Consider the following 15,065-nt stretch of genomic DNA (forward strand, 5'->3'; position numbering starts at 1 on the left):
GAAACTAAACAGGCAAAAGCGCCGGTTAAGTTATCGCTCCGCCCTTCCGGACATGCGATTCGTCATTATCGAGGCCGGCTCCACTTGCTTAGGCGAAGCTGGCTGCGATAACGACGATCCACAAAGGCCAGAAGGACGGAGCAATAACTTTATTTGGCGCTCTTTGTCGTTTAGTTTCGGTTTGACGCCGTGAACCAAAGTGACTTTTCTTGACTCCGTAGCAGCTACTACAAACTTTTTAATCAAAGTTTAATGGCAGGGCTACACCATATTGAGGTCAAGCTCCTATTCTAAAAAAGTGAAAGCTTAAAAAAAATTAAAACAGCGTAGGTAATCCTCTAATTACCTAATTTCACCTGTTTTCTAGAGGCCACCGTGGCCATTAACATTGCACCAGGCTCAAATTACTCTATCTTACGTTCTCTTTCTTTTTGAATTTTGTGCAGTTAAAAAAAAAAAGCACAGAAAAAGAATCACCCTGTATGAATCAGAGATGCACGACGTCCGGCCGATACGGAGCGGACGCATCGTAGAGTATCGCCCTATAATGCGCTAATACTTGGCCGCTGGCGAAACGACGGCACGTCAAAACCTGCCGGATAACGAGCGGTGGTTCAAAATTGAACATTCTGGAAATATCGGAAGCAATTTTTGTCTCGAACTGGCTCGACACTACGAAGTGCCGCCGTGCAGCTTGGGAACGGAGATGATGACAACTGACCATCGTGTTCCGTACGCTTATTTCATCTAAGTTTGTTCTGGAGAACGGGAAAGAACACTTTTGAGCACAGCAGAGAAATGCGAAACCTCCGCGGGTCTCTGCTTTTTTGTTGGCACATATTTGGCACTGCTATTGCTAGCCAAACGAAAGCTACACTTGGCCCTGCCCGAATTGCCAAATTAGGATTTACTTTGACATTTACGGCTTAAGTACGGCAACTACTTTGGCACTCCTGTGGCGGATCAGAAAAAAGCCGAACTTCGGCGTGCCCTAGGATCGCTGAACAAGGGCTATAGTTAGGCAACAAACTTTGGCATTGACAAGCGCCATGGAGTAAATCTAACTAGCCTCAAACTAGGCCGTTACGCTTGCAACACTTTTGCCCAAGTTGAGTATCTCTCTTGCCTGCTACATTGGTATATTTAAGTTGTATTATGTGCATTGAGTCGAAACAATCTTTCAGGGAGCGCCGGTGAACACTACAAGTGTGGTATCACTGTATTTTCCGGAGAAAAATTCGAACGCTTGGGTAAAATCCTCCAGGGCCAATCTCGCTTAATACATCTTCCCCTGGATAGTTTGCACTTAGTGAAAGTCCTCAACTGGGGCCTCAGCGGCACATAATATGATACAGCATCCAACTTGACAAAAGTCTGCCGTAGTTTGCACGCCACAGGAACGTATAACTAAGCACAATATTTGCAATCATAGAGGGCTATCTCGGGTCAACAACTGTTTTTCTCCGAGGCATTAGTTAATGTCAGAGTACTTTTTCCGCGGTTTGGAGGATTTTTGCTAGGTCGCCAAATAATGGTCTGTTTTAAGTTTGTAGACCAAAACGCCAGATGACACCCAAACAAGTAGAGGGAAAGAAACATGTGGAACATATCTGACAGGTAAGGGCCAAAGTTGCCCTTTGAAAACCTAACATCCAGAAATGAAGAATAGCTGACAATTATTTCATGATTCTAACCCACATATAATAGATGAGAGCCCAACTACCCGCAATGGAGCCGAACATAGGCGTTTGTCTCACAAAATAGGGCCACGATACCCGGACTCTTGCAAAATAAGTTTGCGTCCGGATCTACCTTGGCATCTGCCAACAGTGCTACCTGTGTGGTTATAAGCTCGTGAAACAGCTTGTATGAAGCATAAATCCTCATTAAAATGCAGCCATTCTAAAAATCCGTTTTGTCTCGTCCTGACAAATTGATTTCGAAACAAACAAATCTGAAGATTTCATCAGCGAATACCAGATAGTCTGAGAAATTCATAAGCGAATACACGCTAATACGTATAACATCAGATGAACACCCACTTGCAAATAGAGTGTTTGGACACACAAATATTACATACCATTTAAAGTGGCTTCTTGGATTAAAGTAGACACGACACTTAAAATAACATACCACAACATTTTCTCCGCGTGGTGATGTAAGCTGCCTTAACTCCAAGTTTTATATGTATTCCTTGCTGATTTGCGCAATAAATATTGACATTTTGGTGTTTTGAAAAAAAGTGAATACATGACGTGGATCAGGCTTGGATATAAGGGATTTGTTTGGTCAACAACTCTGCTTCTTCTAATATTTGAACTTTACGTCTTTGATGACATTTGGGCATGCCCTCGAAATGGCGACTGCGTTGGGGATCTATCGCCTTGTAACTAAAGTTCAATCATAAGATATCATAAAATTTATACAATTGAGAAAGTGTTGGCCGTAGCTTGCATAGAAAAAAAAAGAGGCTGCTTGATTTATAACGAAGCAATGGCACATTAGTAAGACGCGCTAAACTCTACGCTGGTTTAAAATAACACAGAAATACTTTTTCATTTGTACTAATTATGGGGAATGAGGAAAAATTTGAAAATAAAGATTCACAAGTTCTCCGACACAGGCAGTTGGTGAGCTAACAGTTCGCACAATTATTGGCCACAAAAATGGTGTGCACACCAATAAATAACATAAAACAGAACTAGCAAGACGGCAACAAGGCTCAATTGTGTACGTTAAAATTGTTGCGCAAAACAATGCAAGGCAAATTTTTTTCAAAAATATTACATAGACCTTTGTTACTGATTTTGAGGTAATATAAAAATAAAGAAACTGAATGTCCAAGCATTTGCTGCCTATAGTCCGATCTGCATGTGCGAACGGTTCAATATGAATTGCGAAGTGCGAGGTAACGGGGATTTTTTTTATTCAAAAGATGCTAGTCTGCTTAAAATAAAGCTTGTTTTTTGCTTTTTTATATATTAGGGCAATTTCAATATTTATAGAGAGTATGCATATTTAAAAAAAATTCGAGACAGGTACAAATCGCACAATAAACCTTATTTAACTGGAAACTACGTAGGGAGAACTCGTCCGAAAAATGCACTGCAAGGCAGAAAGACGTAGACATTGATGAAAGCTTGTTCTCTTCGGTCTAAAAAATACAAATAGGAGGAATACGCGGTCAAGGGTATCTTGTCGCCAAACTTCGAGACGATAACATGGTGATAAAACTAGACCCCGAAACAATTGATAGGGCAGACGGCTTTGGTGCATATAATCGTAGTAATATAAGATTCATTGTAGTCACGTTTGTTCTTTTCTATGCACAAGGCGTCTGTGATATCTTTCAGTTACAAGCCTAAAAATGATGCTTCCGATGTAGAAATAAATTTTCGAGGACAATTAATTTGGTAAGAAGCTAGTAGAACTTCCAAAAGCACAAAACTATCAATTTAGGTTGCAAACTGTTTGACAAGGTGTTAACAATATATGCTTCATTTTTTATCATGAAACTAAAACCGTTTTATAAGTTCACTAAATACACTCCGGAAAATTTCTGAGATTTCATCGGCGTCAATGGTGGCACCTAAGCAAAATTAAGCTATGCCCAAAAACCGATTCCGTACATTGTGGAACTTGTTCTGGCAATGCCGGTACTCCTGGTTAAGAAAGTACAAATAAAACAAAAATTACTAGGATAAGTTCGGTCGTTGGATAAGTCATGTTATCAACTGCCGTAGTATCAAAAATAAGGTGGATTAATTCAAAGGCCTACTGCTAAGAGTTCAACCTGCAATTGTACTAAGTACGAAGTCATGGCTGGACGCTCCTATATGTTAAACTAAAATAATAACTTGAAACTTTCTTTGGTTACATGAATCCCAGATAAAAGCATGGCCGCGAGGCTCGGCACTGATTCGTTGATCGGTGAGAGAAGAGGATTGAGGTGCTGGATGCTGAATGATTGATGGAGAAGTCATGCGTCCAGAGGTGTAGGCGAGTTGGCGCTCGACCACTTATAAGCCCTGGGGGAGAGGAGCTTGCTAGTTTGGAAGGCTCTGCAAGTGCGCGAGTTTTATCACCCTGATTAGTTGTACTATCGCTTCATTCTAGAAGCAACTATCAAGCGTACACATCTTGATCATTTTTTAATGAAACAAACAAGAATATTTGCCGGTTCCCCCTCTTAATAAATCGCCAACTTTGTTCGGGTGAGAAGACTACGTCTCTCAATTGTTACTTTCCATCATTATTTCCAAAACCTTGTTTCATAGGCTGTCACCCATGCGTACGACTAGTGATAAAAATTATTACGTCGTTCGCAACAAATAACTCATAATTGAATCGCTTTGTTATGACTAGAATGGGAAGTTTATGAATTAACTGGGCCAGATATCAGTTCTCCGGTCATAGCGAATTATTCTTCAGTAAAGACGGCGAACTAATATACGCGTGCTCTGAACAAATCGTTAAGAGATCAAGGGTTTTAACAGAAAGGGAAAATGGCAAATGTGGTGCCAATACAGAATTCGGGAGGTAGAAAATGTGTAAAATATACGCCCCTTTGTCTAATATGTATAAGATGCTAACTCATCGGACATGCTATTTATAGTACCTTCATTGCTCACCACCTGAACTCCTAGAGAATTATTACACGAGATACGCACAGATTTTGCTCTGGAGAATTCCGGAGCATTCTGGAGTACTACGGTTGTGGTCGACGTTTTTCCCTTTCTTGCTGAATCCAGTGATACTGGTAACGATGTGGACTGTTTGTTTTAAAGTATGAAATGCTTTTAACTCAACCAACAACACTAAAATTTTTTTAGCGCCACACAACCATTAATTTTCACTAAGTTTTGCAGGGAAATTGACATCATCTGACCTAATGTCGTCTGATATATAGACAAAGTGGAGAAATTTATGTCCAGGGCCCTGTTCCCAAATTGAGTTTCCACGCCAAATTTTGCGGGCACGTTGAGTCTTGTCACTTAAAGACCATTTCAGCGTTTCCTGCTGAATTTAGTGAGAAATTCGGCGTCACGTAACTTAAACCCCACTACAGTTTCCCCGCTAGATTGAGCAGATAAAATTGACATCAAGTGATATGATATTCCGTTACTTTTGCGATAAGTCAGTTTCTCCGTTAAATTTAGTGGGGAAATATACTTCACGTGACATCAGCTCTCAATCCCCATCCTCCTTTTTCTTATCCAGGCACGTGGCCAGGGGGGAGGCCCATGGGGCCCGGGCCCCCTCCGAAATCTTCCATTTTGTCTGGGGCCTCCTCTCCCCCCTTCCCATCAAACAGCATTTTGTCATGGGCGGCCCCGCCCCCTAAACAAATTCGTGGCTACGTGCCTGTTCCCGTCCCTCCATTTCCTTTTTTTCTCCCTTTCTGTTCTCTATCTCCCCTTTTCTCTCCTCTCTTCCCATCTCTACCCCGTTTTCCAACGGTGCCATCCCTACCCTTTCAACCTTCCCAGCCCCTCTCCTTCCTTTCCTTTGTCACTAGACACCAATTCAGTTTCTCTATTCCTCGCTCCTCCCTTCCTTCTTCCTCCTACCAATCTCTTTCCTCGCCGTCATACAGTGAAGCCCAACTCTCACCAGTTGCCTCCCTTCCCCTCCTCCTCCCCCAATTCAGTTTCTTCCAAACTGATGAAATATGTAGTCTACTCCCGGAACGACTGTGTAATTTCTGAAAAAAAAAAAACTTAAGCAATCGTAACTAGAAGCAACATTTCAGGCTTTATTAGACTTTTAAGAATGTTGAATCAAGTATTTTAGATTCCAGGAAAGCATTGGATATATATAAACCATGAATTGCTATTTCATAAACTTGGCTTACTTTGTTGGATAACAATCTGCAGGGTTTGTGGGGGGACTTTCTAAGCAGATGGATGTAATATGTCGTACTTAATAAAGAAATGTCTGAAACTGTCAGGGCTACATTCTGCGTTCCCTGGGTTCTGTTATGGGTTCTCTGCTTTTTCTGGCACATATAAATGCTACGATACATTCGGTACAATCAAGTAATCACTTATTTGTCGATGAGTGCATTGTTTATAGATTAGTTCATAATTCCAACAATATATTATCGTACAGAGTTATTTCGACAAAAAACTTGATTGGTGTGAGAATTCGGGGGTAATCTTAAATTATAACAATTTTAGCTGCATGAAATTTACTTAAACAACGAATAATATTACTCGTGTGCGCTTGCTTAATAATGAAATCATTAAGATTATATCCACTGTAAATATTTCAATATAATGCTAACTAGAGATTTAACGTACAAAGATCACGTAGAAATGATAGCTATGAAGAAAATAGACGTGTCTAATTTTATACGACAACTCTTTTAACATGCTTCAATCAAAATTAAAGCAACTTTCTGTACTAAACTTATGCGCCCAAGCAATGAATATGTTAAAAACTCTGAGCCTCCATCAAAAACAATTAATTTTCGAAACTTGACGAAATTATAGATGCACATGCTACATTTGTATTAACTATTAAGTAAACATTAGTTTGCAGCAAGCATCACCACTATGAAGGAGTGTCTGCATTGAGACTCGCTTAGTGAATGAAGTAAAATTTTTAGTTATAACATCGTAGATAACATTTATGACAATAAATAATGATAAATGAAGGTTGTTTTTTTTACGGAAATTGTTTTATATATTAGAGAAAGCGGACCACCAGTACTAAATTCAATTTTGCTTTTGTCCCGGTGATATGTTTGCTTTTTTCTATTTTTTTCTGGAAAACATTGAAAAGCGGAATGGGCTGCCTAAATCTCATTTTTTGACAAGTTTTCGAAATAGATTTTAAATTTTTCTTCGGGTTGTGTCTGATAGAAGGCGCTTGCATTTATCCAGCTGCTTTTGAGAATGGCTCTTATTATCCAGTTCTGCTGCTGGGTATTTGTAAAACCAGTGAAGTTTTATAAATACTTTTGTATACACTTGTCTCTTATGTACTTTTGTTTTCATTATTTATTCGTGTTTATTTTTTTTTGCTCATCCCGAAAGATGATGAGAAGTGCCCATGCAGAATATATATATATAAACTTATACATTTTGAATTAAACCTTCCAAGTTTGTTTGACCCTCGGTGGCTTCTACTTTATTTATTTATATATATATATATATATATATACTACACGGGCACTTCCCGCATCGTACATGGCCTCCGAGGAGGATACAAGCGAACATATGTAGATGAATGAACCGTACTTAATCCGATAAATCAAAGAATTAAATATTTCAGGAACCCGCCGAAAGCCAATATAACGGCGGAGCCAGGTTTTGAACTCTGGGCCTCCCAATGTACGGTCGGGTATGCTAATCTCTACACCACTCCACCTTGACTTTCTGGCGTTTCCTATCTGTCTTATTACTGCACAAGAAACGTAATGTATCCAAACGGAAATGTTCTGGAAACACACGCCGCCGCGTGGAACGCGGTACGACACTTGGTGTTACGTGGTACGTGCTTGTTTGGGCTCCAGAAATCCTCTGACTGTGCTGTCTCGTCCCGTGGGCATGTAGTATTTGTTTATGAGCTTTAGAGACGCGGTTTCATCACCATCTGGGAGAATCAAGAGCCACGTTATTGAATATACAACACGGGCACTTCCCACCATCGCACTTGGTGTCCGAGGAGGATATAAACGAATATGTGCAGATGAATGAACCGTATTTAATTAAATGAATAAAAAAATCGAAGTTTTCAGGAACCCGCCGAAAGTCAAATAACGGCGGAGCCAGGATTTGAACTCTGGGCCTTCCAATGTCCGGTCGGGTGTTGGGAGGCCCTGTGTTCAAATCCTGGTTCCGCCGTTATAGACTACTACCGGTTACACTCCTTACTACATTTATTATGCCCGTGAGCCACTCGCCTCACTTGACACAATCCTACCTTCTATTCAAAATAACACGGTTGAGAATTATACAGCAGACGTAATATGCCGGGCGGAGGACGCCCGTCCTCTTCCAGTCTCAGCAGCAACAACAATTACGTCACGCTGACCTTTAACGCCCGGCTCATTACAACGTTGGAGACGAGGTTCTTTTGTGGACCTCTTCAGGCGCCCCCGGTCTCTGTGAGAAACTTATGAAGCGCTTCCTAGGCCCATACCGTGTTCTGCAGCTCTCGCCAGCCAACTATGAGGTAACCCCACTTTCGTCTTCTCGAGATCGCCGCTACAAATCAAGTGACATTGTTCATATCGCCCGTATGAAATCATACAACTACCAAGAAAACTAACTCTACCACAAGTACCGGATGGCGGGCCCTTTCGACGGCGAGGGGATATTGTTGGGAAAGAAATGGAGGACAAAGAAGAAGCCTCACGCAGGCGCATTGTGCGCGCGCAGTCTGTTCCCTGAAGGACATTGACAACGGTCGCACAGCATTGTATTTATACATCCTCGCATTTAGTACACCTATATTTTCACCCTCGCAATATATATATATATATATATATATATATAGGTGAGGCAGAGTAGCTTGAGAACGACCGGGAAAATGTAATAAGTCAGAGATCCTTCCTGACGAAGGCCGGACTCCGGCCGAAACGTCGAAGAATAAATCGTCCGTTGTTGATGTTTTCCCCCAGGTTTTTCTATTGCCAGTTATATACCCTCGCTTTCGGTCTCCCGCCACCATTCCCGTTGTATATATATATCTATACATAGTTTTCCTACTGTTTCGCAAAACCCAAACCCTGATAATATACCTCACACTGATGCAGGGTTTTTATCAATAAAAAAATGTATTGCTTGGAAAGGCGACGTCTTCGATGAAATCGCTTCAGTAAAGGTCACCTTCTGGAAAGATTTTTGAAATGCTAAAATGCAGCTGATTTTAATTTTTTACTCTTACTTTTACTGTGCAAAAAAAAACTTTCTTCAAAACTGAAAATAATCTTATGGCTTGACTATTTTACGCAAAAAAAAACAACAAACAGGTGGCTGATTTATCTGAAATTCGGCAGAGTACATCAGCCTAATTTTTAATTTTGACAGGAAATAATTGTAAGTTTCGGGGACCTCCTGAAATATAAGAAACTGCAAGCGAAAAATTCTGTTTTTAAGATATGAATATTGAAACGGGAGTGGGAGATTGTCTGATACTCTGCCACTTGGGCATTGTAGCTTTGACCTTCTCTTTCCTTTCACACAACGTTAAGCGCTTGGGTTTTTCAACACTCTTGAAAGTAAAGTTGCTACGCGTTAATGACTCCATCCGCATGCTCGACCTTTCAGCTACTAACAAAAAGAAAAAGAAACTTTTCAAGGAACTTTAGGAATAAAACGTAAACATGTTTATGTAACATTTAGAATGTTTCAAAGTATTTGTTATGAAATGTCAAACCCTCTCTCTTCAACGAAGATTTGCAAATTTTCGGAAGTTTTTGCGTCATGTGTGTATAATACACGGATATTTTCAAAAATCGCGAACTGAGCTCTTTGTAATATTTAAAATCTGGTGATTTACACAAAAAAGGAAGATTGTAACGTGCAATTCAACAAGCGACCTCTTTGAACGTCTCGAAAATATGTAATAAGTTTATAAAAGTCCTCAATATTTACTCCATACATTTTATATACGGCTAGACAGTAGAACGAAATCTCAGTAAATGGGAACATTCAATGTTATAATGTCTTTACCATCTCCTTAATGTAAGGTAATTAATGTATAGCATGGGAGCAACGCTTAAATTTTCTTTGCTATGGTTCCAAGCACAAATACCTAAAAGTGTTGCCAGCGAACAACAAGGTGAGCAGTGCAGAGCCCAAGCCCTTCTATCTTCGGAAAAGTGTCGCCATTCTTTGTTGTGGAAATGCTCGCGACACGTTTGGCGCGCAACTTTAGAAGAAAACATGACGTCTGAAATCTAACTCGCCGCTGCACTGCACCGCCATGATCTTCCCAAGGACTGCATGTTGCACGTGCCCCGTGCGTCCACGCACCCTGCGCTACTTTTGAAACTTGAAGGGGCTTTACCAGGAGTGCAGTGTACTAAGATACTTGGGTAGTGTTGAGACCGGAGGGGCTCGCCTGAAGCGCGTGGTATTGATCGCGACAGGTGTCGACACCGGCGCGTTATCCAGAAGGTGTGCGGATGCGCGACTGCACGCGCGAAAATATGAATCTTTGGTGCTGCTTTGGAGTGCACATAGGATTTCTGGTACAGCTACGACCTGCCAGCGGTCGTACCGCGGCATCAATTACGCTGCGGCACGACCGTTAGCAACATGATGCTTCAATGTATTGATAGCGGAACAAACTACATCACCCTTCCTTTACGTAAAAAAAAATAATTGCGACTTTAAAGAAGCGGATTGTAAGTTGTTTCAGCGTAGAATTGGCTGCGACTTTCGGTTTGTCGGATGGTGAGCATTTTAAATGAATTACCCATTTCCTTAGTCGCAAAGGCCGAACATTATATATTTGAAAGGAATATCTAAAACTGGGACGCAGTTTTTTTTTTTTTTTTTGTGCTATCTTATTTTAAAATGGAACGAAACGGCGCATACTAAAGACCGAGATTGTTTTAGTATGTTCTTAATACCCCAGGTATTAATACCCCAGGTATATTATTCTTCTTGACCTTAATCAGCTCGCTTCCCTTGTCACTCGTTCTTGTGTTCATTTATGCGACGAACCACACAAGCGACGGTCGCAAAGGGGTGATAATCTTTAATTTCTTAAAAATATACGAGAGTCCGACGAAGGGGAGGGACAGGAAAAACATTAGTTGGCGACCTGGACGGTCCAGACTGGCGGGGCGTTGACTCGGATTGTTTTCGGGACGAGATGCCTGTCCACGCCAAGCCCCCCCAACCTCCCTTACTTCCTTTCCCGACCCCTTCGCGCTTTCCTTTGCTCTTCCCCCTTTCTTCTCTACCCCCTCTCTCTCGCTGGTCTAATCTTTCCCATTAACCCTTTCCGCAAATCTTCGGTTGCTCGTTGCTTGTCGGCCTGGCAATAAAGACTTCAATGTGTTGAAAGTAACGAAAGATGATTGTTCTGTCCGTCCTCTTCGTCTGACTCTTTCGTATATTTTTGAATTTATTACCAACGCGCTCAATCCAAGTTTAATTTCTTCATGGCTGCCACGACCATCCGAGGACCACCCGACGTTCACTTGTAAGAAAGGACTTATAAGCCGTGATAATTTTTATCACCTGTTTTAACATTAAACTTAAGTCCAAAAACTGAGACAACGTGGGCTGAACAACTAATGCTTTATAAGACTAAAAAAACAAGCAACAATATCACGTCATTTTGAGCAGAAGCATGAGCACACGTAGATCAGGCAAGGAAAAAGTAGTAATAGTTTACAGCACGGCATTGAAATGATTGTTACAATGTGCAGCGCATACATGGTTACAATGTGCAGCGCATTATCCTTTTGACGGTAAACCATCTGAAACCCACACGCTCATAACAATACATTTAAGCGACAGCTGCTTTCTGACAACCAGGTAAGTCTCGCCTGAGGCGGTTATCCGAAGGGAAATACCCATGGTCCCACAGGGGGGTGTATCTGGTTCACACAGATACACCCCCTGTGCTATTTTTTACAGAGCTTTACATATCTTACACAAAAAAAAAAGATGTGGCACATATGTGGATGCCGTTGGTGGACAATAAATGGGTTAATAACCATTGCAATGTTTAATATTTAACCAAAATATGCTAGTTAACTTGTTTATTAACGGCTTAATTGGCCTTGGTGAAATTGCAGTTTTAAAAGGAGTCATTATTAAAGGCAAGCACAATTTCGAAATTTATCGTAAAATTTGCCTTTCTTCTCTTGATTCAGAAACCGTGTTATGAAAATAATACGTAGAAGAGTGACTTAGTCGTCTTGATGTGTGGCGCCGGCGAGTCTACCGAAGACACGCTGTCGAGTTAGTGACGAGGGTACAGAAACAACTGTGTCATTCTTCTACGCATCAATATCAGCACAACCTCATTCCAACTTTCAGCGCGCGGTTTTTAATTAAGCGAAGAATGGCAAAAGTTTAGCCATGAATATCTCAAAGCTCGTTGTTTGTTCGCGAACTCTCTAAATTGGGTTGGCCTCTAATATTGGCTCCCTTTAAAGCTACAACTGAAACATGGCCCAATAAACTGTTCATTAAAAAGCTAATTACCATATTCGGCTAAGTAATCAAAATATTGCAACGGTTATTCTCCCATGTAGGGTCCGCCGAGATATACGGATGTACAGTGCAGGCGACATACACGTGTCTACTCCCTCCTTTTAATCAATTGTGTAAAGTTCTGTTAAGATTAAAAAATATATATCCTGCATAAGCATGAACTCACTACATTGGAGATTCCTGGGACGTAGCCATTTCCTCTTTTCGATTATGGGAGTAAGACGCTTTTAAGTTGGTTGTTTTAAGACTCAGATAACAAAATCTGATATTCCGCTGGCACCCTTGGGCTTGCAACGTATTGATATAGGTTATCGTTCATGTACAAAAACTTTCTACAAAAGCTTCTCATACAACAAGTGTAAAATGACAATTAAAGGCGTCTTAATGCATAATCAGCAAACAGGAGCAAGCCAAGAACAAAGACTATTCTTCGGTTGCTTTAACGCACGTATCGACTCTGGGTTCATTCCCTTGGTGAAACTTTGTATCATAGTCGCTGGAAGGCTAGAAACGGCCCGAGTAGTTACCCACTACTCGTGCGACCTTCGTGAGCTTCGAGTGTGCATGCATGCCCAGCTAAAGTATCAGGAAAAGTCATAGGCGTTTGCTGGATACGCTCTCAAGCTCGCCGACTGCATTTCGGCACTACCCTTACGGGTTCACCATCCGCAAAATCAGAACACAAGATTCAACGCATATTACGATCAAACACACGGAACTATGAAATCGTGGTCCCGACACGCGCACCGCACTCTAAGAAAAAAGGAAGTAACATGCAACAACCTTTGGGGTGGTAAAAGCTTGTCCCAAATATAACGACCCCTAGGGTAAATATGACGACTCCACAAGTAGTCAAAAAGCAGGTAGTCAAATTTGACTACCCCCAAAAGCAACATGGCGGCCAGTTAGCGAGGCTCGGATTTCCCGGTAAGGCCTAACGAACAGCACGGCTTTTCGGCCGAGTGAGAGAATAGGGCGCATACGCCTATTCGACGTCTTCCAAGGGCCATCAGACACGCTAAACACCCGTCCTTAGACACCGGTACCGTACCTATTAGCCGGAAGGGCGGCAGCGTGTTTGCCGGAACCGCCACGATTGTACCCGACGGCATCTCGCTAGATTGACTGTATTTTTACCACCGGCGGAGAACGCTAGAAAAACGAAATCCTAACGCGAGGAATGGGCATGCTGACTTTATTGAAAAAAAAGTATGCTTGTCGTATGCGACGATGAATCGCTGGGCACCTTCGTCGACACCGACGGGAGGCGGTCAACTCGCACCAACGCCCCGTTATCTTTCTTCTTTTTACCCTACCTCTTCTTGTTTGTGCCTAACTCAACCGACGTGGTTATCCATTGCTGCCTGCGCTTCGGAGCTCTTCGACACAGAAGAATCATTTAGGTGGCTGAGAGGCGCAATTATTACAATTGTTGTCAAGCTGAGAGGCATGTAGGGAGCCCAGTGGACCGCATATCAGCTGTTTGTAATCAATAGCTACAGGACTGCACAACACTTAGCTTACTGAAACAGGCGGCAACTTGCGCCACCTATGAAGTGTGGTAGTAACCGCTAAATGCACTAAAAAATGTTCATTCACCGACTCATACTGCTGAACTACGTACATCACGTACAACAGCTCATACGCCAACACACACACGCACCGCAACATCGAACCAACGAGGAAGAGGGACTTAGAGTGATAAACTGGAAGTTCGGAAGTGGCACCCCGCCCCCCCGGTTGCCGCCATGTTGTACGCAAATGTGACCACTCGTCACGTGACCTCCCAAGAGCAGTGACGTCACCGGTAAGATGGCAGCGCCCAGAGGTGGCGGATGCGAGTTTGTTCGGTGGGCGGTAGCCGCGATGTGCAGCTGCTTTCCGACGACTTCGGGCTTCGTGCTCGCTGACGCAGGTATGATGTGAAAATGTGAAGGAATGAGAATTTATACCTTTTTTGCGCAAGATCACTCTGGATCATCTGGCTATCCCCACCTGTGAGACAGCATCAGCCGTACCGCTGTACCGGTACTCGGATTCCCGGATGTGCTCGAAGATCGATAGAACTTTGAGTGCTTTTAGCATGAAATTTTCGCATTCTCTAAGCTTTGTTTGAACCTTGGAATGTGTGAGAATTGACGCGAAATGTATGCGACGGACGTAGGGCCCAAGGAAATTTGTTTTCAGCCCTAGGCAAATGCATAATCACGGCAACTTTTAGCGAGGAAGCTCATGAGAAAGTTGAAAAATGTTGACTGACATCCCTTTCAATTTTTTCAATAGACCTTTTTCAGGAGTGTGGGCCGCCTATAATTTGTTTCACCATAACTTAGAAAAGGACAACCGCCACAGCCCCCTCAACCGAATCGGAGAGACGGAGTGAAGATGTGTGACAAATCTGTGCAGATGAGCACTGTGATGATATGTTGTTACGTGCCTCTCTCCAACGTACATACTGACTGACCGACTGTAGCCTCCGCTGTTTGCCAAATTGTGATCAAACGGATTACAGTAAATACTACTTTAATTACCCAAGGCCTTCATACTTTGGGCATTTGTTCGTCAAGAATGTTATGTCAGCCGTCACTGTGAACTTGGCTCAGCGCCCATTCGACTCGAATACTGCATTAGTCTTCGACGTGAACTGGGGCCTATTTGTGTGCTTTACGCCGAAAAAAATTGGTCACAGATATGTTGCTTGATGGGGTTTTGCCAAGGGTCTATTGTGTCATATGTATAGGAAGTGTCCTGCTATATAACAATGCATCCATACTATTAAACTAGATGCTCAGAATTGTGTTTGTTTTTGCACTCAGAAAGTTGCAGCAATAATTATTTCTTACGAGTGTAATATTTATTTTCTGTAGCTGGGCCCGG

At 42.0% G+C, this 15,065-nt stretch overlaps 1 pseudogene; it reads right to left on the reverse strand.

Annotated features, from left to right (window-relative positions):
* The window catches only part of LOC120836250, a 73,375-nt pseudogene extending 71,234 nt beyond the window's left edge, over window positions 1-2,141 (reverse strand).
* Window positions 2,142-15,065: the final 12,924 nt, after the last annotated feature.

This window comes from Ixodes scapularis, unplaced genomic scaffold (genome assembly GCF_016920785.2).
Source record: "Ixodes scapularis isolate PalLabHiFi unplaced genomic scaffold, ASM1692078v2 ptg000460l_1___fragment_1__unscaffolded, whole genome shotgun sequence".
NCBI lineage: Eukaryota > Metazoa > Arthropoda > Arachnida > Ixodida > Ixodidae > Ixodes > Ixodes scapularis.